Source organism: Pelmatolapia mariae, linkage group LG6 (genome assembly GCF_036321145.2).
Source record: "Pelmatolapia mariae isolate MD_Pm_ZW linkage group LG6, Pm_UMD_F_2, whole genome shotgun sequence".
Lineage (NCBI taxonomy): Eukaryota > Metazoa > Chordata > Actinopteri > Cichliformes > Cichlidae > Pelmatolapia > Pelmatolapia mariae.
Window position 1 is genome coordinate 34,975,414 of NC_086232.1, and position 7,027 is coordinate 34,982,440.

Below are 7,027 nucleotides of genomic sequence, written 5' to 3' on the forward strand. Positions count from 1 at the left end.
AGGCTTTCCACAGGGTTAGGAGTGTTTATGGGAATTTTTCACCAGTCTTCCAAGCTGTAATGGCCAAACCCATGGCCACACTCTAAAGTTGGTAACTCTTGTGTATTTTCATTTGTTCATTTAAACACAATAACACACTTTAGTTTCCAAGAGGTTTATTGATTGGTTTGGATACATTTATTCTATTTGTAAGTGCGCACATTTAGTTTACTTCTGTATTCACACCAGTTTATTACTTTTTGGTTTTTAACTTACCTTTGTTTCTTTTATTTCTTACCTGCCATGAACCCTGGCAGTTGCCGGACGAAAGATGGTAGCCAGGGTTTGAAACCATTAAATACAAAGAGGGATGGTTGGATCGCACCACCACTTCCTGCTGAAGGGGGAGAATGTGTGTTTTCTTTAATTAAAAACAAAGTATTTGTACTTACTTAAATGTTGAGTTTAGGGATCAGTAGTTTTTGATTTTCTCTTTTGATCTTTAGTTTATTAACAAACTAGACTGTACTGCATCCTTTTTGTGGTTTATGATTGTGTTTTGTTTAGTTACCCCTTGTGTGTCATAGTGGTCTGATCAGCCATTATATATACCCCTGTGTGTCATTTCCTGTTTAGGTCAGTTGTGTTTGTTTGGGTAGTCATTTGGTTTGTTAGGTTTGCAGTCTTTGCCTGAGTTTAGTTTTGTTTCTTTGACCTCTTTTATGAGCTCAACTTAATTACTTTTGTAAATAGCATTTTTTGGGTTAAATAAATAGAAACCCTATTTTTCTAATAATTCTTGTGACTCATCCTGCTTTTTTCAACTCGGTCCATCACACAAGCGCATATTATTACATTACACATATTATCAAAGTCTATCATAAAAAGAAAAATAATGAGAGCAACACAGAGGGCTTACAGCGCGCATTAACATAACCTCAAAAACAGAGAAGCAAGAATTAACCACTATAAATGCAGCATTGTTTTGACAAAAATTATTGTCCTGGATCAGACTGGCAGGAAGATCATTACACTTTACTACGAATTAATCTGCTGTAAAATTTTCAACAATACCTCTTGAAAAGTAGTGTGCGGTCTGCATATGGCTATCCATCTAAAACAGGAGCATCAGCTTCATTTTCAGTTAACTGGCCAGATGCAACCTAAAATTTCAAGTTTTTTTCAGTTTTATTTATAAAATGCCAAATCACAAAAACAGAACAAATACAAATACAAAAATCTCTCATGTAAAATCTCCTTGAGTTTTTTCCTCTCACTGTACTGATCTTTACTTGTTAAAAAATAATCAGCTCCTCAGATAACAGGAGGCTCAAGAAGTCAACAAGGGCAGGTTAAATAATAACTGAACCTGTACAAAATCAGAAACTTGTCTTAGTGATTAAAGTCTAGTTGCAGAATCTGTTTGTCCTGTTTTCTCATGTTTATCCTGTTGTTCTTAAAATGGACAGGATACATTGATTGAATGAAGCAAATAAAATACTTTTGAGAACAGGAAATGCTCTCTTTAAAAAAATGTACTCTTCGCACCACACAGCTGCTCACTCAAATATGTGAACTCTTCCTTCCAAACAAATTTCCTGTAGATGAACAGTTAAGACAACCTTGAATTTTGAACCTTGATGTGTGTGTGATAATCTGATTCAGAAAGAGTCATAAATGATCATTTAGGAAATGAATAAAATTACCACATTTGTCTTGGCCCTCTGCCTATCAGTGACCATGTAATCTACTTTTCCATTTCAAATTCCCATCATTGAAAGCCAGGTAGACGCACCCTTATGGAAAACATTGGCCTCAGCTGGAGAAAGGTAAAAATAAAAAACTTAATAAAAATTAATACTGCTTACTCAGGGACCACGTTATCACCAAAAATACGCCTGAGAGCAGCACCACATTGAGATTATTGTCCTGGATTTTACAACTTATCTTTGTGTGTGTGTGTGTGTGCATGTATGTGCGTACGTGTGTACATGTGTGTGTATAATCACCTCACCCCACCAATCATTCTGCTGAGTCAAGTGATCACTGTTATCTCACTGCTATCTCTCCTCTCTAGCTCACAGCCTTTGTGGGAAAACTCTGTTTCAGTCTCTCACTAAAGGTGGGTTCTTTTGCCCCCTGAAACCTCTCCTTTCTACTGGAATTAGAGTTTAATTTTTTTATTGAGTCAAGAGTTTATTCAGAATCCTAAATATTCTGCACTCCCTCATAAAGTCACTGACAATAACTGACAAATTTAAATCAGTTCTAAAGACCTATTTAAACTGCCTATTCCATATTATCTCTATCTTTTCTATATATTTTTTATATATTGAAGTACATATGTCTTAAATTTGTCTTAACAACTTTAAATAAACTGTTTTTAGATTTAAATGTTTTATATAAAAGTGATTTGACTAAATAAGAAGACACTTCCTACGTATTCTTCACATCTTAGAAACCACACAGTAATCCACCGTAGGAGCTACTGCACAGCTGATGAACAAAGCTAGAGAGGCTTAGAGGTCGTAAAAGAGTGGCATGAGGAACGCCAAGCAAAACAACACTATCATACAGAAAACACAGAGAAAAGCTGAAAAATGTTTTAAAACAACATATAACAGATGGGCTGAAGAAGATGATTTTAAATAAAGGATATTTGTGGTGTTTTAGAAACAAAATCTTGAAGAATCATATTTTTATGTGATATTTATTTGCACCAGAGTACCAAAAAATTCATTCTTTCATTTTGGCAGTTTTATTTGCACAAACATTATTCTTGAGCTACATGATAACAATTTTAACTTCCGAAAAAATATGGGGAAATAGAAATATGAAGTGAGGATGATTGACTGTATGATATTTATTTATATTTACATAGAAAGTCTATAACATGTCTGAACTGAATTGCAGTACTAGTTGTTTCCGAGAAAATGTTGGATCGTTTTGAATTTTATGCCAGTCACAAGCAAAAAAAAAAAAAAAAAAAACAATAAAAAAAAAAGATACAAAAGGCTGGAAAAGTAAGTGGTGCTAAAGAGAAACAGCTCAAGGAACATTTTGCAACCAATTAGGTTAATTTCTATCAGGTCAGTAAATTTGCAAGGTATTAAAAGGTGTAATTGTATTTCAGATCAACCAAGCCCTCTTCAGACTGACAAACCTGTGCACTGCCTGGATTGACAACCATAAGGCCTATAACTGGATGCCCCACACGTGAATCCTGGAGTGCCTACAAATGTACAAGATCAACAGGACACTAAAAGGTGCTCAGTGTTATGTTACTATGGTGATCCTACCAGGTAAAAAGGAAAGCCACCTTTGTCACACTGAAATCTCCAGTTGAGGCTCAGCACACCTCGCTAACCTGTTTAACTCTCTTTTATTTGTTGTGTTAACCCCGATTCTTTTGTCCCCATGATAGAACAGAGAAAACCCGACTCGTAGCGGTCAAAACATTTTATATTTCTTTTTATTCAATCATCTTCCAGAAGAGAGAGACCCCTGCACAGCCCAAACGCCAGTTGCAGGATTTCTAACATTACAAGCTCAACATGTGTCTTATATGGTGTTATTTTGGTACTCCAGATGTCACATACACTCTGCTTAGTTTCACTTTCTGGGTGCAAAAGCACGCTCTGCAAAAGCATGTCGTTTCCTGTCAGGACTTTTGGCACAGACTGTACTCACAGCTGGGCCTTTCTGTTAACGCAATATGATCAGCAAATGTAATCAACAATATATATATTAAATACATGACAATACATTTTCTCCGTCTGCACGCCAGGTGCTTCCTGTTGATCTTCTGACTCCCGTTTATCTCTGGAACATCAGACGCACGTCTTACAACAGTTGCAGTTACAGGCTTTGCAAGCTATGTTTGAACTCTTACCTAAACATGAGTCTAACTACTGTGTATGTGTGTGTGCGTGCGTGGGTGTCTCGACCTCAAATGCACTCTTCCTCACCTCACCAGCTACAGCTTCTGACCTCTTACCAGACAGAGGCTCCTTCTAATATGTGTAATAATCTTAACTAAAAACATATGTAATATATTGAATAAAAAAAAGGATATAAACGGATATAAAGATAATAATGCATAACCTGGTATCTGTGTTTTGTAAGCGTGTAGTAGACCATCCTTTCACAGCTCAAAGTCACTTACACAATAGATTGTCTGGACATAGCGCCAAACAAAGCTTATGACCTTCAACTAACTGACTGAGCTTCAACTCTTTAACAAGCACAGAAATGCAGGGTGTGTATAAAAGGGTTATAACTGCACCTGTAATGAAAATATTAATATGTGATTATGATAACACCTGTAATACAAATTGTAACATAATGCCAACAGCTTCGATAAATGCTTTGATGAAATAATGATTAATGCAATGATAAAGATGATGGTTATGAACAGTAGCAGTAAAATCATTTCTTTAATTCCACAGTTGTTTGATTGTTTGTTTGTTTTTTATGTTTGACTGTCATTATGATTGCATTCTGTAAAGCTATGTAGGAGTTATTCAAATCTACTTGAGTCCAACCCATCTGATATTTCCTGTTTATGATGTGTGTTTTATATTTGATGGCTCTGGTTGTGATGCAGTTTCCTTTTTGTCTTTCTACTCAATTATTTTTATTGACGCTTTGAAGGCTGTTTTCTATAAACTGTCACCACCGAGCAAGAGGAAATTTACCCCTAACGGCTTCAAATGAGACCCAAGTGGGGAAAAATCGTCCACTGGTCGATTCTGCACGTCACTCACATCTAGAAAATTCTGTGTTGCAGTGAACAGAGGCAAGATCACAGAGACTGTAATTGTCCAAAAACTTACAGACCTGATTTACATCATGTAGTACAAATGACAGCCTCATGGTGACGCCCCAGGAAAAATCAATTGTTAACCAAAGTTATTTAAATCCTCCTCCAACTGTTGATACCCATCCCAAATTTATTGGCAGTTTATCAAGCAGTTGTTTTTCATCATATTTTTCACTTTTTATGCCGATATGGAAAATCAGTAAACCAACCCAGAGAGGAATCCAGTGTTTTTTGAAAAAGATGATATTAGTTCCAGTATTAAAGAAAATGTTTTGTGAATATAATAATAAGGTTGGATATAATGTACTTAGCATATAACATATGACATAAGATATTAAATTGTACAATGTAACATCAGTTCAATTAAGTAATATAGAATGAATTTGAAAAAAGGATTTAATTACATCATAAAAATGTCTTTCTGATATTATAGGATGTTACAAACTCACCGAGTTGATTTATCCCCTAAAACAAAAATAAGAAATGGTGGCATTTATTACTTCTAGGCTGGACTACTGTCATTCATTATTATCAGGATGCCCTAAAAATTCCCTGAAAAACCTTCAGCTGATCCAAAATGCTGCAGCAAGAGTACTGACACAGAGTAGAAAGCAAGCAGATTTCTCCAATATTTGTTTCTCTTCACTGGCTTCCTGTTAAATCCAGAATCAGATTTAAAATCCTCCTCACTTACACACAAGGTCTAGAATAATCGGGCCCCATCTTATCATAATGTTTTTATAGTATTGAATCACCCCATTAGAGCACTTCACTCTCAGACTACAGAGTATTTAAAAGTAGAATGGGATGCAGAGCCTGGAGCTTTCAGGCCCTTCTTCTGTGGAACAAACTTCCAGTTTGGACTTGAGAGAAAAAAAAACCCCTCTCTACTTTCAAGATTAGGCTTAAAACTGTCCTTTTTGATAAAGCATATAGTTAGGGCTGGATAGGGTGACCCAGAATCCTCATGCTGCATTAGGTTTAGGCTGCCGGGGGATTCCCACGATACATTTCGTTTCTTGTTCAGTCACCTTTTTCACTCTATGTGTTTATAGACCTCTCTGAATTCAATTATTTGTGATTATTAATCTCTGGCTCTTTTCCATGGCGTGTCTTTGCTCTGTCTTCCTGCCCTCACCCTAACCTGTCGGCAGATGGCCACCCCTCCCTGAGCCTGGTTCTGCTGGAGGTTTCTTCCTGTTAAAAGTGTGTTTTTCCTTCCCACTGTTGCCAAAGCGCTTGGCCATAGGGGTCATATGATTGTTGGTGTTTTCTCTGTTTTCTTTGTATTATTGTAGGGTCTATACTGTACAATATAAAGCATCTTGAGGAAACAGTTGTTCTGATTTCTCAATTCAGATAGAACTGAGGTTTTTTCACTCAGCCCTGAAAATCTTAGAAATATGGTATCTAACCAGATTCTTACTCTGGATGGCATTACCTTGGCCTCCAGTAATGCTGTGAGGAACCTTGGAGTCATTTTTGACCAAGACATGTCCTTCAACGCACATATTAAACAAATATGTAAGACTGCTTTCTTCCATTTGCACAACATCTCTAAAATTAGAAATATCCTGTCTCAGAGTGATGCTGAAAAACTAGTTCATGCATTTATTACTTCCAGGCTGGACTACTGTAATTCATTATTATCAGGATGTCCTAAAATCTCTCTGAAAAGCCTTCAGTTAATCCAAAATGCTGCAGCAAGAGTCCTGACAGGGACTAGAAAGAGAGAGCATATTTCTCCTGTTTTGGCTTCCCTTCATTGGCTTCCTGTTAAATCCAGAATTGAATTCAAAATCCTGCTCCTCACATACAAGGTCTTAAATAATCAGGCCCCATCATATCTCAATGACCTTGTAGTACCATATCACCCTATTAGAGCACTTTGCTCTCGCACTGCAGGCCAACTTGTTGTTCCTAGAGTATTTAAAAGTAGAATGGGAGGAAGAGCCTTCAGTTTTCAGGCCCCTCTTCTGTGGAACCAGCTTCCGGTTTGGATTCGGGAGACAGACACTATTTCTACTTTTAAGATTAGGCTTAAAACTTTCCTTTTTGTTAAAGCATATAGTTAGGGCTGGACCAGGTGACCCTGAATCCTCCCTTAGTTATGCTGCAATAGGTGTAGGCTACCGGGGGATTCCCATGATGCATTGAGTTTTTCGTTTCCAGTCACCTTTCTCACTCACTATGTGTTAATAGACCTCTCTGCATTGAATCATACCT